General features: G+C 42.9%; 1 long non-coding RNA gene across 1 annotated transcript; it reads right to left on the bottom strand.

The window, feature by feature from the left end:
* Window positions 1-10,137: 10,137 nt before the first annotated feature.
* On the bottom strand, window positions 10,138-14,733 carry LOC109282250 (uncharacterized). Its single transcript, XR_002089187.2, has 2 exons — window positions 14,577-14,733; window positions 10,138-12,655 (listed from the first exon to the last, which is right to left on the bottom strand). It is a non-coding gene; the product is annotated as an uncharacterized LOC109282250 (long non-coding RNA).
* Window positions 14,734-20,034: the final 5,301 nt, after the last annotated feature.

Here is a 20,034-nt window from a genome sequence, read left to right as displayed (position 1 = left end):
TGCGTTACAAACAGGAGGGAAGAGAGAAATCTTTGACCAGGTATACATGAAAGAATTATTTGCTGGCTGAGCTGTGTTTGTCAGAGGTGACCCTGACTGACTTGGCCGTATAGGCCAAGATGCTTAGTGTAGATGCAAGAATACGAGCAAAACTATGCAGAACAAGAAAACCAAAACACAGCAAGAAAGACAGGATTTGCTTGTCCAGATATTTTGAATATAGAATCAAGAATATTTTAAGCAAAGCAACAACAGTCTCTTGTGTACCCATTGTATACTGCAAAAAAAGGGTTGCAGCTGATTCTTTTTTTTTTCTTCTTTTGTGTGGATCACCTTTAGTTCACAAATATACCCCATATCCCAGTTAATTACAGGGTATAGCATGAAATAAGCTATCATGATTAAACTGAGAAGACAGCTAATGTATTTTTGTACCTGTGGGCGGCACCTTTGTATTACAGATGAGACCAGCTGCAACCTGTTCAATTTCAAATACGAATTAGATTCATTCCTTCCAGCTCCTGTAAAGTAGAAAACATAGCTCTCCTCTGAGCTACGTGTAGACTGTACAAATCTACTACTACTGTTAGAGATAGTTTAGGACTGAAATACTCAACCCACCCAGAAGGAAAAGTAAGTACAGCTTTACTATTTGGTACAGCACATTTTATAAACTCCAGCCAAGCATGGCAAATTCTAGTCTACCACAGAGCATAGGAGGGCAGGTAGAATGAGGACATGTGGCAATGTGAATCCCAAGGCACACTGAATACTGTAGATTTTCCCAACATATCAAAATCATGGAATCTACACTTCTAAGCACAAGAGATAAAATCATGATTCCACTATCGTCAATGCAAAATTCCCCATTAACATCAGTGAACCAGGATTTCATACTCTCTGAGTGCGTGAGTGTGTAACAGGGTGGCCCCCTCATCTGGTCTTCACCAGCTGCCCTACTCCTAGGGTAACCACCCACTTTGCTCATCTGCCATGCCTTGATGGAAAAATATGACAGCTGTTACAAAGGCAGGAGGCTACCCATTACTCGCCCTGCTGACAAGGGCCTAGCACCATCTCCGACCATCCGTACATGATGCCTCGCAGATGTTAGTCTGGTGTTACTTCTCCACTCTATGGCCATAGCAAACTGGGCACACAATTGTAGCTCTTTTCTACAGTCCCAGAGGGCCACTCACATGCCACCCCTCTCGCACCAGAGTCCCACTCACTCGGCTGGCTCTCACCCAGCCTCTTTCATACTGCCCTCTGTCAGAAGCCACACTCATGCCGTCCAGCCTCACACGGCTTCAGACTTATCTCTCCTCACCTCAGTCAGCCCCGGCACAGTCTGTTGGGTATCTCCCGCTACCCTCACCTGAGTATTGACAGCAATTCTATAACTGTAGGCCTATTTTGCTCCTGGCCCCTCACCAGGCCACTATGCCCACACTGGGCCTTCTCACTTTCCCACACTCATGGGCTGCTTTACTCATCGCCCCTATCACACAGGGTCTCACTCGCACCCCTGGGCTTTCCTTTGCCACCTCAGCACAGCCCCAGGTCCCTCCTCCGGCCTGAGCTCTGCCTCAGAGCTCCTTAACTGGGCGCTGAGCTCCCCCTGCTCGCTAGAACACCACCAGGGATGTGGAGCTGGGGTCATAAGGCACCCCGACTTGCCTTTCACTGAGGAGGTAACTGGCCCAGCATTTCCTGGGGGCTCCCATGCCACTAGGAGCCCCCCCCAGACCACCCTTCCTTGGCAGGGTGCAGTATTACATCTTACCCAGGACAAGGAGTCACCTCTTCCCCATCACCTGCCCTTACCTCCTAATTCTGGCCAAAGCAGCCTCTCAGCCTGATGTTTCCTCCTTCCTTCCTGCAGCAAACTGCAGCCCAGCTTACATCCCTGGGCCAAAATGGCTTCCCTCAGCAGGCACTTGGCTGCTGCCTGTTTGCTGCTCTTAAAGTGGCAGGCACCAAAGGTGCCCTGCCACAGAGTGACAGTATTGTTTCAATATGGAATTGAAGACCATTCATTAAACTTCAGAATTTTTCATGTCTGTCATGACAGTCCCACATGTGTCCTACCTAAGTTGTGGTCCTAGATGTATGTCACATGTCTGGGCCCCCAGTCTGTTCTTCCACACTAGCAGTCAAGTATGTTACCATGTACCATTATACCAGAACTCTCATTTTGATTCACAAGTATTTGTGTGAACATTTTCATTGGTTTGGAGCTATATGGGCTAATGGGATATATGGGCCTGATTCTGTAGTTACTTCCATATATGGAAGGCTTATTCCAAGCTCCTGCAGAATCTGCCCATTAGGTATGTACTTTGAGTTTTTCAAGCCTGCAAAGCCTCCAAAATCCCAAATCTCTGCATAAAACTTTTTCAATACCTTTCAAATTCCCATGGCTATGCACTGTAATTAAATAAAAATAAGATTTTCATAGTCTGTGGGTCAAAATCTTTAAAATGGCTCTGGTACATACACACAGATCATGTAATAAGGTTAACTTGAGCTTTTAACAAAACATAAAGGAAATAATACTATGATGTTGCTTCACTGTAAATACTTCATATAGCAATCCCAACAAATGGAAGATGTGCACGTAGGCCATTTCCAAACCTGGGGTAATTCTACTTATTGAAATGTAGATACATGTGGGAGGAATTTGGACCACATTTAGAGATTATGTTAAAAGCATTCAGAAGTGGTCTCCAAAATAAAATACTTTATGTTGACACTCATGCCTAAATGTCCCCTGTTGGCTTTTTCTTGGAGTTATAATGTTAGGCAGTTTGCTAAGAAACTTTGACAGATTTTACGATTATAACCAATTACTTCTTTTTTGAGGGGGGAAGCTATTCTTTTAGGAATATCTCAGTATGTCAGTAGCTACTACCTTGAGAACATGATAAGAGGGCAAAATGTCAGACCTACAGTAGCCTTACAAATTTGTGTGGAGATATACAAACTTTCTTGATTTGGAATGTCTTTGACCTTTATCTATAGGGGTTACAGAACAAGTGATTATCTAGGATGACAAAATAATAGAGGCACTAAAATGTTCAGCGACTGCTTGTGTGATTGCTCTACCCTAGTAGAACCAGACATTTGCAAGAACAATTATCACAGAAAATCCTCTTGAGTGTATCTTACATAAATAGTGTATTTCTTTCCATCTCTCATACCCGTTCACCCTTATAGCTCTCTTCCATTCACTTCAATGGACATTCTATAAAGTCATTTGATCTATCCAAACCATCCTGAGTATACAGGTAGAATAGCCTCTTGCCCATCTTTGAAAGAATTTGGCCTGAATTTCAGACAAATTTCAAGTATTTCAGAAATTTAGAGAAGTTTGAATCTACTTGTGTACCTGAACTTCCTGGACCCCCTCTGTAGAGGAGGACCCAAAGCAAAGCCTCCCATTTGAGCACACTGAAATTTCGGAGAACCTAATATGTAACCATGGAAGCTCAGGCCAATATCCATATTACACAGCTGCTTTACTATGTTACCTCTAGTTAACATGTCATCTAGCCAATGACTGAGCTTTTCAATCTGAAGTGATATTGATTGTCACAGAAAATATATAATGTATTAACTTGTAAGTACATCTCCTCAAATACTTCGAGGGCTTCATCAGAATTGCTAACAGTCTTATCTTCAGAATTAGTAATTTATTCCACAACCCTTAAGGGACAACAACAAAAAAAAGGAGGCTAGGAAAATGCCATCCTTCCTGCTGTGTGAATAAAACTAATGCTGGTGATTTCAAATTTTCATGCATTTGTGTATATAGCCTTTAGTCAGCAAACCATTTATGCACCTGCCTAATTGCACTTGCTTAAGTGTTGTGCTGACCTATAGTGCCCAGATGTTCATGCTAGTGAAGAAAAACTTTTTAAAGGTCTGCTTTACCATTCACTGTTTCTGACATTTCAGAACTAAAGATGAAAACTTAAGTTTTGAACTTTTACAGGAGTATATATTACCTTTGACCTGAACAGATAGGCAAGGACGCATAGTTTTGTGGCAAGTTCATTCCAACAACTGCTATCCCTAGATGAGTGAAAATCCAATACTCCTTTCTTCTCAAAGCTCTTCTAGACACTCTAAGAATGGAGCAATTAGCTAGTATAAGGGAAAGCTACAGAACTAAGGTGTCTCATATATTGTAATATAAATGGCCGCAAATCACAGAGAACTTTATTTTCTCTAATTGAGTGCTACAGCTCTCCTCTGAGTTAGGCAACCTTAAAACCAAGTTACAGATGGGGAAAAACTATAATTAAAGATTTGGCTCAGTGAGTCAATCAAAACTGGGAAACCTAGATTGTGGAAACAAGGGGCTCCACATACCTTGGAGCCCATGCAAACCATAAAATAGTCTTTTAACATAAACACATTATAGTTAATTAGGCAGGAAAGGTTCTTTGAGTAGATGTGATATCTTTTATTAGACCAACTAAGTAGTTGAAAAAAAGTTCTTAGCAAGCTTTCGGGCGCAATCACCCTTCTTCAGGCATAGGGAGTCTGTGCTGGTCTGAGACTCCAAGGAATGAGAGAAGCTAAAAGTATGCTAGTATGTGACCAATTATGATTAATTAAAGATATATAATTAAAGAGATTCTTTCCAATGCTCCTTCACTCCACCATTCTCCTTTGGTCACGTGCCTGTGTAATTCAGCTATCTTATTATAAAAAAGTAGCATAAAGAGAAGCTTAATAAACAAAGTTTAAAAACAAAGAGTGACATTGTCTCTTTCCACTGTACATATGGAAGTCCTTCCACTAATGATAATGGGCGTCATAAGGACAGATTGTCCAGAGAACAGAATACATGCTGAAACACTAAATAAGAAAACACATAAAACTAAAACCCCATGCTTTTTAATGCAAGAAAATAAACCTGACGTGTAAGTACACAGCTGTATAACATTCTGCATTCAGCCAGTGCAACTCAGCAATGAATAAAAGTGAATGTCACTTAGGGTGTACTGTAATATGTAGGAATTAGCTTTGTTATCACTCCAATTGGACAACCAATTAACACTTTGCTGATGGAATTAGTTATTAAGATTCCAAGCCCCAATCTTACTCTTTGATGGGAGTTTTTGCCATTGACTTCAAAGAGTACAAGATCAGGCTCAGTATTCCACACTAATGGTCTGAAATTACTTGTTATAATAGTGCTAATGCAGTGTTTGGGACCATTGCTATAGAACACTATGGTATCTTTTGAAGAATGCATTATATAGTTAGCATGGGAAGTGATATTTGGATTGAGAAACCTCTCTCCATTTCCCCAATCCTCTATATATTTTTAATGAGACCATCTCTGCTCAAGAGATTCAGTTTAGCTTTGGATTGCATAACTACCCAAAGGGCATGTCTACACATCACTGTATGGCAACGTTGGAAGTACTAAAGCATGGCACATGGTTAGATTTTTCCGCTGTATTGCTGTAATGGTGCACTAAATTGGGGGAACATGCATCTATGGTGATATAGCTGCCAATCATGTGTAGATTTATAAGATTGCTATGTTGCTGTAACACTCTGTACGGCAACGTAGCGTGTCAGTAGGACAATGCCTAGATGTGCCTAAAGGTAATCTAAATGCATCTCTGAATGTATGTAAGAATGACCTTGGCATACTCCAAGGAAGTGGACATCTAGCTCAAGAAGATGTGGACCCAAACAGACTGAGGCAAATTAAAGGCCAAATTCTAGCACCTACCAGCGCTGAGAGTTCTCTGGAAAGGAGAAATGACATTTCTGTGAACCTGCTTCTGCATTAGCTTGGCATTAGTTATATTAAATTTAAAGTTTTGTATTGTATCACTCCCCTTTCTTATCAGGATACCCATAATAGTCAGGAGCTGATCTCTCATGTCATTTGAGCTAATTAGACCAGGAACTGCAGTTTTTGGAGGAAAAGGACAAGAGGTCATTTCCCCAAATGCATTTTCTAGAGTATTTCAGCATCTCCGGTTAAGTTCCTACTAGGAAATTGTAAGTCAAATAAGAAAAATTAAATCCTTTTTGGAAAACTGAAAACACTAAATCTATTCCATATAGGCAAGTTCCGTAGCAAAAAAAAGCACCAGGAAAAATGTAGCGTAACACATACAACAGAAGTATGTATTGACAGACATGGAGGCTTAGTCCTCCAGGCTGCTGGCCAGAGCATCCCCACTCTTTCCGTTGTGCCCCAGCTCTTCCAGCATACTGGGAGCTGGGAGGAAGTTTGCCTAAAGTGGAACAGTTTGTCCCTCAATAAAGCACATGTACAGGGCCGTGCACTGTGGCAAAAACTATTTGTGCAGTTACTATTTTTTGTTGCTGCAAACGCATGCCCCTGCACATCTGGATGCAACCTGAGGGTCTGATACCCTGGCCATGTTATCTGGCAAAATTCCATAACAGTTCATAGATTTATATCAGAGGTATCAAACTCACACCATGCCTCAGGCCCAATCCAGATCATGGGGCTCCTCACAGGCTGAATCTATGGAGCAAATGGCACAGGTGGTGGGGCCAGTGGCTGCAGCAGCATCTGCGGAGGCGGTGGCAGGGGCAGTGCAAGCAGTGGTGACAGCAGGGCATGCAACTGTGAGGTGAACAGCAGCAGGACAAACAGCGATGGTCCCAAGCAGCCATGGGGTGAGCAAGGCTTAGTCAGCACAGACTTTGCACCCCCACCTGCTGCTAATGCCCATGTCCAATAGAGCCCAGGTTTCTGCAGTAAACCCCACGCCCAAATTCCCTGGCCTGCCAGAAGTGGTTCCAGAGGCTGAACCTGGCCCACTGGCCCTGCATTTGACAATCCTAACCTATACTAACATACACCAGATGAATCTAATACAGCTCTGGGGTTTTAGTAAGTGGCTATCATGAGTTTAGTATGTATATGGCTCTTGAAATAGGTGAACATTTGAGATTATTCTAAGATTCCCTTATTTTCTCGTAAGTATTAATGCTATTTCCAATTTTGTATTTTGACTGTTACTGCTGATTACAGCAATAGGCTAGCTAGATGATGTCTCCACATAAAGGAAGACAGACAATTATATAGACTCATTTTTCACTGTGGTTATAGTCTGAAACACTGCTAATTAAATCATGTAAGTTTTGAGCCCCCCATTATAGTCCTGGGGCCCCCACTTTCTCCAATTATCCATATCCTTTCTGTAGATATGGTGAAGGACTGGAACAGGTTACCTAGAGAGATTGTGGCATCTCCATCCTTGGAGGTTTTTAAGGCCTGGCTTGACAAAGCCTTGGCTGTAATGATCTAGTTGGGGATGGTCCTGTTTTGAGCAGAGGGTTGGACTAGATGACCTCCTGAGGTCCCATCCAACCCTCATTTTCTATGATTCTATGTACCACTGGTGGATTTGAGGATTTCTGCCTCCATGCAATGCCCGTCTTTGCATAGAAGATTAGGACATGAATCAGTTTGACCATACATGAATGTGTAGCTTAGTCCTCTAGAACAGTAGTGCTCAAACTTCTGACCTCTTGGGCTGGATAAGTGGCAGAGCACGGGTCTGTGAACTGGATCCAGCACAGGGTCAGCATGTGGGGTCAGTCCATGGGTGTGATCCAGCATGCCAGACTGTCCCTACATACTCTGATCTGGCCAAATGCCAACTCAGCCCTGGGCCCATATTTAGCCATGCACTGCCCAGCCCCAGGTGCCCGGATCTGACCGTGGAGTGACCCACACACTTGCCTGACCTCACACCAGTGGGATCTAGCACATAGGGCCACATTACCCAGCTTGCAAGGCTCTCCATAGGTTTGGAAATTTTGTAGTGGGGAGCAGCAATTAATGCAGCCACTGTGCCCCTGCTGATAAATTTTCTGGGCCTCTGGAGAGACATGTAGGCTGGATGACACAGTTTTGCAGGCTGGAGGATGAGCACCACTGCTTTAGACTAATTTCAAGTAGGGAAGCTTGTGATGCCAAGAAACCAGTTGTGCCCATTCTCATATAGAATTGTTGACTTATGTTCTACAGTAGTTTTGTGTGTTGGTATAGCTGAGTATATTGTAAGCCCAAACTTTGTTAGATTTCACTTCAGCAAACTTACAGACTTCCCTGGAGCGCTACAGCTGTAAATGAGTGCATTCACCCTAGGGTTCTGAAGTAGCTCAGATCCGATATTGCCGACCTCCTAACTAGTATACAACCTATCGCTAAAAACAGAGGACTGGAAGGTTGCCAAGGTGACTCCAATATTTTAAAAATCTCTGGAGGAGACACAGGCCAGTAAGCCTAACTTCTGTTCTTGGAAAGCTGGTAGAAACACTAATAAAAAAAAGTCATGGATGATCATGACTTTCTGGAGAGGAATCAATATGGCTTTGTCAAAGGGAAATCATGCCTCACCAAGCTACTAGGGCTCTTTGAGGGTGCCAATAAGTGGGTGGATCAGGCTGATCCAGTTGACACAGTATATTTGGACTTCTAAAAAGCCTCTGACAAGGTACGCCATCAGAGCTCTTAACTAAATTAGGTAGTTGCAGGATACTGGAATATCGACTTGTGGATTAGAAATTGCCTTAAAGATAGAAAGGAAAGTGTGTGCATAAATGGTCAGTTTTTAGGATGGAAAGAAGTAAACAGCAGGGTCCCCTGGGGGATTTGTGCTGAAACCAGTGCTGTTTAACATATTCATATATGACCTGAGAAAGGGGTGGGGTTGGGAGTGGGGAGGAAGGGGAGTAGCAAAATGGACAGATTTGAGGATGGCACAAAACTATTCAAAGTGGTAAAGACCAAGGCAGACTGTGAGGAACTACAGAAAGATTTGGCACTAATGAGTGAATGGGCAACTAAATGACAGATGAAATTCAATATAGAAAGTGTGCAGTGATGCATATGGGCAAAAATAACCCAAACTATACCTACACTATGATGGGCTCTACATTAGCTGTTACTGTGTTATTCTAGATCTTAGGAAGAGACAGGCTTGTTCTCATTAAGCCTTTATTGTAACAACTAACTGCTGAACCCAAAATGGTCCACCAAACACTTCCTGTGGATGACATCATTCTTTAGTAGGGGAGTTAACCCTTACTACTACACTCCCCTTTCTCAGGGGAAAACCTGATACACACTTAGTTACAAAAGGAACCTAAGCAAAGCAAAAATATTGGTAGGTCTATTCATTTAGAGCCGACTAATTCACAAGTTTAATCTCTTTGGTGGAACTGAGGCACGTCCAGACCTAGTGTGGGAAATAGGTGGAATATGACAGAGGTGTTCTCAATTCCTACGGAAAAGACCGCTAGGTGTCTCCACCCAATATGAATGAGGGGTAACTGTTCTAGCCTGGACGGTGTCTTGAAATCCTAGTTCTGGGATCCAAACTTTCTGCTGTGGGTGTCTTGAAGCATGCCTGGTGTTATAGTTCTGTCTCTGATGATCCTTTATCTGTTTGTCTTTCTCACAAAATTCCTGTGGATTGACAAGTTTTGGAACCAAGTAATTTCTCATACTTGGTAGGGTTGTATGGAGTTAACAATTCATAAACAACTCAGCTGGACTCCACCCATGTTTCAGTGGCATTGACCAGTAGATCAAGAATGCCTTATAGAGTTCTTCATTCTTCTGGAGCAAATTCTTCACAGTCCGCACCACTCATTCTGCCTCTCCATTACTGCGGGAGAAATGTAGACTGCTGGTGGCATGCTAAAAGTCATACTGGGCTGCAAACTGCTTAAACGTGGCTCCCAAAAATTGTGGGCCATTATCAGTTCTTAAAAATGAGGTTATGTCATGGCATGCAATGACACTCTTCAGCACCATTATAACTCTCTTGAGTTGCAGTGCCTGTATGGCCAGTAAGCGAAGTAAAGGTACAGCAAGATTACCAATCACATAGACTTCCTGGTCTATATATCTCCACTTCAGTGTCATCTTTGCATTAAAGGATCCCAGTACTTTGAGGGTAGTGTCACCTGGTCCCTGTAGCTGCTTAGTGTGCGGGCTGGGTCAGGCCCCGGGCCCTTTTCATCGCTCTGCACGCGGGCTGTGGCTGGCAGCCTGGGCAGGCCGGGTCGGAGAGGGCGGGCGCCGAGCTAGAATTAGGCACAGACACGTAACGGTTGATTTTAAGATTGTTTACTTACACCGAGATGGTCGCGGTGCAGGCTGGAGACTTGCTTGAGTTGTGGTTACAAACAGAAAACACGAACAATCACGTGGAGTTTGCTAGGCTCCACGCAGACAGAACACGAACAATCACGTGAAGTTTGCTAGGCTCCACGCAGACAGAACTCCGGATGTCCAGGACAAGCGCGCATAAAACTCGTCGATACGTCTTATAGAAGGTTCCGTTCGAAGACAGGAAGAGGTGGGCAGTGGATCAGGCCGCCAAACTCCTCTGAGCAACACACAGGGTTTCTATTACCCTGCCGCGCACACCCAGAGTCCCCACGAGATGGATGCGGAGTCCTCTTCAGCTTGGGCGGAAACTGCTCAAGCCTCTTATACGGCTAGCAGGCCAATCGCTAGCCGCCACGTGGGAATAATTTAGCACTAGCCAATTGCGGGGCACGAATTTGCATACGACGAGCGGGAACTCTTTGCACCGTGCATTTCGGTGTTGCAAAGGAAATGCACCCTGCAAAGACCGCTGCAAAGTGGCGGGAACACTCCTTTGCACGCGGGTTCTCTGCGCAGCAGAACTCCTCCGTGCAATGAAGCTGTAAACCCACGGGGATAATTCGAGTGCCGAAGCACACACAAAAAAAATCAGACCTTTGGGTCATGACATCCCCCCTTGCTGAAGGCACAATAGAATTATACTTCAAACCTATCATCCGGGTTATTCATAGCTCTGTCAATGGTTCGCGAAACTAAACGAGCAAAAACAAAATCAGTCAACAATAAAAGTTCGTCCTCAAGGGATCGAATCAAATAATAGCCGGCACACACACATATACATAAAATCACATTCATAACAAAAAACTGGACGATCATGACTTCAGTGGGCGGCATGGTGGAATCGCGCGTCAGGCCCTCGTTCCTTTCGGTGATGTTGTCCCTCTCGGGGCCTCTCTCCACCACGCACTCCGAATCCCTGATCTGTAAAAGAACTCTCTTAAAATGGTTATTCACTATTATTTACAAAATCACACAGGACCGCACGATAATGCAGTCGATCAAACTTATCATTACTATTAAATACAGATATGTAAACACGATTCTATACTGGACAGCTTTCTCTCTTTTCCGACTCAGCAACTCGACGAAATCAACGAGGAGTCATCGTCGCCTTCTTCTAGATAGTGAAAACCTAACTCGTAGGCTAGCTGCCACTGTCCCGCGTCTCCTAAAATCCGAAGTTGTCTCTTATTAAGTCCAGAACGCTGTAGGAGGAATCCAAACATGTATCTCTCCTCTTGCGTTCTCTGGCGTAATACGGGACGCTCGGATTCGCGGTGTTTTGTGTTCTGAGCCTCAGTCGGGCGTTGACACTCCCGATCACTGGATAGTCTTGGCTCCATGAGGACACGCAGTCTTGACAACTGATGAAGGAGACTACTCACAGGAAGATCGACCAGTGGGTTCAGCACAATCCGCAAAACCACGATGTTTCTTTGCCCGTAGACTTTAAGACAACTATCTATGCTGTCGAGAGTCACCAGAACGGTTCCAGGGTCTCGCAGGTGACGGTGAGGCCATGGTCACATTCGTTGGAGCAGTGTTAGTCCCAAAGTGCATTCTCTTGGGTTCCAGGCGCAATAGGAAACTCCGATAATAGCCAGTACAAGCTGTTCTGCACCGGTGTGCTCTGGTCATCCGTCGTACCATGCGTGGGCCTTCTGTTCAATCACTCCTGCCACAAGCGCTGGAATCGGAATAGGCCAGTGGATGCTAAACGCCACCATGTCGATGTCGGTGACATGTCCCCTACTCCATGAAGCTTGTCTCACCAAGAAGCTTGCTTCTTCCTGGTCCAGGAGGTCAGACCCAAGTTCCACGACTAGACGTCCTAACCACACAGCCAGAGTTTCTTCGGATCAGATCCTGGATTCTCTACACAAATTCTGCAGTTCAGCTCTGGAACGAGCGTAATAGGTGGTAGCATGAACTGCACTCTGCGGACCGATGACTGGGCTGCTTGATGCTGCAGGCTGATCAATTTCTTCGCGAGTTGTCGTTGCTGTTGCTGTTTCTGTCGGAGCTGTAGTCATTGTTACAGTGGGGGTTGTTGTTGTTTCAGGCGGGAGGGGTGGATGCACTCCTCCGCTTGACTCCCCCTCCCTTCGGCAGAGGGGCGTGGTTGGCAGAATCGACGTTACGTCGCTGGGCAGAGTTACTGGCTGAACCCTCATGGGCTCTTCCGAAGCTCCATCCCTCTCTTCCGGCTCCTCCACGCAGTCTTCCCTCTGCTCAGCGCCATCTTGTTGGGGCTTCTTAAGATCCCCTCTCTCAGCCGCTTCTCCGACCGCCCGAACGGCCATATGCAGCTGGGTCTTTAAGCTTAAAGTTTCACTCATCAGATCAGTCATAGTCTGAAAAGTTGCATTTAATTCTCCCCCCTTGTCGCACCGTAGGACCACTCTCTCATTTACGGCGCGGTCCTCCCTCTCCGGGTCTTCGCGGACGGGTATATTCCTGGATACATAAAGTGAAGGCTTTCAATGGAAGGCAACCAATTTCTGATTTGTAAATACTGAGGAAAATATTTGTCTTGACATACCGCATTTATTTTAAGCTGTAGAAACTAAAAAACTAATGCATTTTTTAAAAAGAATTTTAGAAATCCTCTACTTTTGCTACTGTTGGTAGCACAAGAATGACATTTGAATTTGGAAATGTTAGTAACTGCCAATTCCTTCCTCCTTGTAAAGCAATAAAAATGAAATCCATAACTCATGATCCACACTTAGAGTTCAGCTTAATAAGTGATTACATGATATGGCCTATGGGAGGAAAATAACAAAAGGAGTCTCAACCCAAAGACATTCAAACCAAGACATCTAGGGAAAGTAATCCAAAGCCCAGCTATTCCTCAGAAGGGAAAATGAGGAAAATAATGCCAAAAGAAGCCTGAGGGAGATAGTAGAGAGCAAATTAAACATGACTGAACAAAAACCAGTGAAAATTTGGGCAATATATTAAAAAATATTGCATCATAGAGAAGGAAAGAAAAACCTCTTCTCTGCATGGCTTTAGGGCAACTACACTTGGGATATTAAGTTCACTTCTGGGCATCTCATTACCATTTGAAAGAGAAAGTTCGGTGAAGAGCAACAAAACTGTCTAGGGGGTTGACCAGATTGACTTTTAAGGATAAATTAGCATAGCTAAGGCCTGAATTTTGACATCTTTTATTTCTATTGGGTAGCACTTGACTCCAAGTGTCATCCCAAAACCCTTTACTTTAATAGGACTATTTAGGGAGTAAGGTGAGACGGGTAAGGGTGTTAACATGTGGCCCTAAGTATGTCTAGATAAGCTAAAAAACTAATATGAGAAGAAACCTAATGACCTATGTATGGTAGAAAGGTTATCAACACCATGGGTATAACTAACAATGGGATGACATTAAAAGAAAAAAATCTCTCTGACAGATCAATTAGCCTGTTGATTTATTTCCCAACTGGAGAAGTGAATGCTCAGTTGGTATGTTTAAAACAACACTGGACAACACACAAATGTGCTCAAGGGAGCAATTCCACATTAGCAGGGAGATTGACCAGATGACTTAGTGGATCTCTCATGTTTCTACTTTCTCTGACTTTGAAACTTTAATGAGACATAGAAAGTTACAAGAAAACCTGGCAATAAATATGCACCAGCGTCTCATCTATTTTTGGCTAAAGCCCAGATAATTCCTAAAGTACACCTCAGGGTCTCATAACAACTCCAGCATTAAATATCTTACAGTCCCACCTCTGCCTGGCAAGCCAATGAAACATTACACAGTATAAATAAGAATTAAATCAATAATTCTAAACCACAGTCTCTAACAATGGCTTTGTCAGAAGGGCAGGTAGTGTTTTCTCAAAATATTTTCCATTACAACTACATGTGAAGAAACATTGTGTCTCGATCCAGTTTAACATTTTAGGAATATTTGGTTGTATAACATTTTCCTTCTGGATCCAATTTGTAGTTTCAGTGCTTCCCATTTAGGCAGGCCCCCAGTTCTGGTATGTGCCTGCAAGAAATAACTAACTGTCACTCCCATCACTGGAAGGTGTTCAGATCCTGTGATAGGAGAATCAGGCACCTCTATTATGGACACGCTCTGGGATGACCAGAATAGTTTCTCCCTTGAAACCATAGGGTCCATTACACCTATCACAGGAGCTTATTGGTTCTCCCATAATTCCATGCTTTGGTCCAGTGTCCTATTATACTTCATTAGCACCTTCAGCATTTTGGCAGAATGTTTTATTTTCCCCTCATAGATTGTTAAGTCTCTATTGATTTCAAGCAATTGGTTTTCCACACTCTCTCGACATTGTTATAAATTACTGACGCGTGATGTAAGCTTATTCAGCTTCCCATCAAATGCCATTAACTGTACCTTGTAAATTGTTGAATTTTGAGTTAATCTCCTCCAAGTATGTCTTTCGTGGTGTGTTCATCTCGGTCGCAAGTGGAAGATGATTAGCTTTCTCAGCAGTAATTTCACACATCTCCAAGCTCTTGCCTGGATAGCATATCCAATCCAGATTCCCTAGAAAAAGTTATTGGATACATTTAATTTTGTGTTTGTTTATTCACTGTTCTCTCTGCTAAGGAATAAAGCAATAACAACATGAACAAGCCTTTCTTCATTATCAATAACATTTTAGCTGAGAATGACAAATCCCCGCAAACTCAGAAAAGGGTATTCCCCTGGCCTATGCAGCACATTATTGAATGTTTGGTCAGAGTCCTCAACCTTGAAGTCTTTCTGTACCCCAAATTGCTTTCTGATGCTGAAGATGCAAAATCACAGGCATAAAAACAGGCTCTCACATTAAAAGATTGTGCCCCGTCCTATTGCATTCTGAGTTGATCAACTTTGCTCTTATTTTATTACTTTTGCTAAATACTTAATACTTGTAGGAATGTAGGAGCCACCTGCTTTGAAAAACCTCGTGATTGTATGAAAAAACAGCTGTATATTTTCTAACAACACAATGCAGCACACTAGTGCTTACAGTCAAACTCTAGGTCTTGAGTTTTGTATTCCAAGGACTACAGGAATGGCACAAGATGTGAGTCCATGTTTCCTTTCACATCCATGACTGTTTCCTTCTATTACAGCTACAAGCCCCTTCCTCAATGAAGCTGTCAACCACTAGGGAAGAGATTTCTGAGCACAAGATACACATCTTTCTCAACAGGGGCCCTAAGGGCTTGATCCAAAGCCCATTAAAGTTAATGAAGACACCCATGGATGTCATTAGAAGAATGAATTGGTTTAAATCACATTAATTTAAATTAGTGATTACAATCACCAAGTAGAAAGCCTTGACTTTTCTATTTCTACTTCAATTATTTTATAGAGAAAGGTGTATTCATATTTGGGTTGTTTTAACCATTTAACCCTTCTGCCAGGCAACAGGCATCAGCAACAAGGGCTGGGTTCAATTTTGGTGTGCTAAATATATTTTATCTTGGCTTGAGCCCCCACCCAGACCACCTGAGAAACACTATATGAATTACTAGGGTGTCCCATGTAAACAAAAAAGCCCTCCTCACAAGCAGTGTAAACACAAAAGACAGAAGTGTAATGTAAAACATTACTAACTACAAGACATAGTCTATAAGTTGTGCTGTACCAGGGGAAGCTGCTAGAGAGTATGGGTCCTTCTGTGGTGCAAGGGGCCCTACATTGCTCTTGGAGGAATGGTAGCATGCAAATCTTTGCTCCCACGGACAAGCTGTATGTGTGGGTGGGGAGAGACTGCAGCTCCAAACAGCATGCACGCACCACAAAACTTCTGGGGAAGATTATATGGCATGCTGAAATGAAACACGTGGCATGCTGAAACGCAACTGCAGGAAAAAACTCCAGAAGGAGCCAGGTTGATTAATGGCTACAGCCAACCCAACTGCACAGCTTGACTAGAGCAAAGGGCCAAAAGAAACAAGGGAAAAGACCAAGCCTACCCTCTAGACCTGGGCTGCAGGCAGTTTGGGTCATAGCTCCATTGGGAGCAGAAAGTTGCAAACCTCAACCCTGGCCCAAAACTGGCAGGATTAGGAACTCCCAAGTTTCAACCCTGTTTAAACTGATAGGTCTAACTCCTGGCCAGCAAACCCAAAGAACCAATGTTCTTTTCCCCAGTATTAATCCCTTAAAACCTCAAAAGAAGAAAAAGGAGAAGAAGAGGAGGAGAAAGGAGTTCCTAGACACTTTGACAATTCTCTCCCTCTCTCTCTTCTCTACCTGAGCTTCTCTTTTCACTATCTGCAAACTCCCTTTCCCTTGGAGGAGACTTCACTTTTCAGCAGCCCCTAGCCCTAGCATCTTCTCCCCTCCCAAATCAGCCTAGCTTACCTTATATCCCTTTGCATGACATCACCCTGGCCTTGTCCAGTCAGGGAGTGCCAAACTCGTTCCTCTCCCAACCAATTGGCCTAAAGCAATGCTTCTCAAACTATCTGATGTGGCGGACTGGCAATTTTTTTTCCAGTGGGCCAGGGAACAGTGCCCAGTTCAGCTGGTGGCAGCAACTGCATGTAACAGTGCTACACAAATGTGCGACTGGCTGTTTCTTTCTCTTTCCTCACCTCACACGACATGACGTCACCTGGAGCGTTGGAACGTACGAACTGTGGCGCTATGACATGTCAGTGTTATGCTACTAAAAATATATTTCTTTCTTTCCTGGCAACTTGCTGCAGTCCAGCGACCGGTGGCTCGTGGACCAGCACTGGTCCGTGGACCACCATTTTGAGAAGCACTGGCCTAAAGGATCCTGTGCTTCCCCTGGCCAATGAGGCCAGAGGATTTTACATATTTTTCCCAGATACAGGCCCCAGCTTGTCATGTGATGAGCACATGGCCAAAACACAGGGGCCATCTTGCCCACATAAAAAAAACCCACCCAAAAAAAGCACAATATACAACCCAAGTATGAGTGTGGGTCTTACACCATTAAAACATGTAGATTGACAAGTCACTGTATCCTTCACAGATATGTTAAATTTTTTTGCCATCTAGAAAATAAACTATAGCTCTGTATATTTATTTAAGTGATTATATAGTTTAATATATTCAGATTCTTACTAATTGTACATTTTAGTATATTAGAAAATTGTGACTGATGTATTGCTTATTTACTAGGTCATTAACTTTTTGCTTGTGATTTATGTCAAGCAGCTGCATAGGTCTGTAACTGGAATTTAATAAAACACCCAAAACAGCATATAAAACTTAAAGCTTGACCTTAAATACAGGCAGTCCTCAGACTTACAACACAACTGGTTCCTGAAAACCACGTCTTAAGTCAAAACGTTGTAACTTGGAACTGATGTTCCCATAGGAAATTATGTTATAAATGGGGGATTGGTTCCTGAACCAAGGCCCGATACCCTATTTTCACCAAAAAATAACCCAGAATTTTGTACTCACTCAATTATAGATGAGTAACAAAGATACATTAATGTATTTATATTGTAAATAGCAATCATATTGATTTTGGAAGGACTTCTTTGAGGTGACTTTGCTGGCCTTTTTGAAGGGCTCTTGGCTGGAGTCTTCTCAGGAGTCTTGGCTAGAGGTTTTTCTGGAGTCCTGTTTGCTTTCTTAGAGAAAGCGTCCAAGGAAGTTTGGACAGATGTTCTCCAGGGAGATGGGCAACGCAGCAAACTTGTTTGCTGGTAGGGTGCTGCATCGGATCAAGCATTGTAAAGTAGAAACTGATGTCAGAAAGTTGAAACAGGGTGTCAATTTATAAATGTTGTAAGTGCGAAACGTTGTAACTCAAAATGTTGTAAGTCGAGGACTCCCTGTAATGCTATAGTTACTTGAATATAAAATGACACCCCCAGAATAATTTGATTCCGTATATGGGAAGTTTAAAAGTTTGTTCTAATTTTCCAGGTATATAATCTAATTATTGGAGGTTTATTTTGTATTAAATTTGAATTTCATTTTAAACAGGTTTATTTTTATTAAGTAAGGTTATAAAGGTCTAAACAACAAAATAACAAAAATCTGACTGAAAAATTAAGGAATTCACTTTAAGAAAAATACTCAACTTTATCAATCTTGACCTGTGAGGTTTGGGTTAGGCCCTGTAAAGAGTAACAGAAATAACTATAACACTCAGCAGCATATTCAGAACAAAGGGCAAAACTCATTCTTTTGATTTAGTTGTCCCATAATAAGCAAATCCTGACCTCAGAAAAACATATTTATAATAAATCAATTCCCCCCAACATAGGGTGGGAGAGGATGAGATAGATCCTTCTACTTCTTTTAACACTTTCAGGCACTATATTGATGGTCCCAATTTGCTGAAGTTGTCTATGTAGGAAAGCTTTAAGTCCATAGAGAACAGTAAAAGTCTTCTTTCTGAATGAAATAAATGTAGTATGTTTATTTCCCTCTGGCCTATTCTTACATCTTATTTACAGAACTTTAATGGAACCACTCCAAAGGATGTATTATCTAACTGGTGTCAAGCCCTGCTGCCACTAGTCTTCATTTTTTTATAGCAAAAGAATAACTGCAGACATGGATCTAACCCAAAGCCAGAGATCCAGATAGTTCAGACTTTGGAAAAGTCTGGATCAGAACTCTGTTGGTCAGGCACATTTGCAAGGAACTCAAAAAAATAAGAGCTCCAGGTATTCATGTTTAAGGTAATTTGTCAATGTTTAAATTTCCTGTTTTTGCATATTCTATTCAGGGAGAGAATGTAGCAGATATTCCAGTTGTCCTTCTCATGAATTTCTCTTACCTTCCCTCTTCATTCTCTTTTATCTGTCATTCTCTTCCCAGTATAAATATTATTATTAATTATTTGTTCAATACCACTGTAACAATAAGCCAAGAGGCTCCCATTTCCTCTTTTAAAAAGGCTGACTTTAATAGGCTCAGAGGATTGATTAGCAGGGTACTAGGAACCAAGAGCCTAGATGCTTTGGGGGTCCAGGAGGGGTGGTCATTTCTTAAGGATACCATTCTTTGGGCTCAGCGTGAGACAATGCCATGGCAGAGAAAAGGGGGCAAAGGGGCCAGGAAGCCCCTTTGGCTAACCAGGGTCATCCAAGATACCTGAAAAGCAAAAAAGTAGCATACAGGAAGTGGAAGCAGGGAGTACCTAGCAAGGAGGAGTACACTTCTTTGGCCTACACCTGCAGACAGTCAGTCAGGAAGACCAAAGCAGCTCTAGAACGCAGGCTGGTGGCAGGGATTCAGACAATAAAAAGTCCTTCTTTAGGTATGTTGGGAGCAAAAAGAGGGTGCAGGGTAGCATAGGATCCCTACAGGACAGGAAGCGGGGCTTAGTGATGGATAGCTGGGACAAGGCAGAGCTCTTCAATGAGTTTTTTGCCTCTGTCTTCTTAAATAGGAATTTAGATGAACCCTCAATATGCATCACGGACATCAACAAGGGGAACATCAGCCAACCAATGGTCAGTGCTGATACAGTAAAAGAGCACTTGGAGGGACTGGACATGTTCAAATCACCGGGACTGGAGGGACTTCACCCACAGGTAATGAAGGAATTAGTGAGTATTATAGCCAATCCACTAGCAAGGATATATTAGCACTCAGAGTGCTTGGGTCAGGTCCTGGAGGATTGGAAGAGGGCCAATGTCATCCCAATCTTTAAGAAGGGGAGGAAGGAGGATCTGGGGAACTATAGACCAGTCAGCCTTACCTCTACCCCTGGGAAAATCTTAGAAAAAATTATCAAGGAACATATCTGTGGGAGTCTGCTGGCTAATGCGATGCGGAGGGGTAACCAACATGGGTTTATAGCAGGCAGGTCCTACCTGACTAACCTAGTTTCTTTTTACGACAAGGCCACCAA

This window comes from Alligator mississippiensis, chromosome 5 (assembly GCF_030867095.1).
Source record: "Alligator mississippiensis isolate rAllMis1 chromosome 5, rAllMis1, whole genome shotgun sequence".
NCBI classification, from domain to species: Eukaryota; Metazoa; Chordata; order Crocodylia; family Alligatoridae; genus Alligator; species Alligator mississippiensis.
Note: the sequence above shows the minus strand (reverse complement) of the source record. Positions and strands in the feature narration are given on the sequence as shown.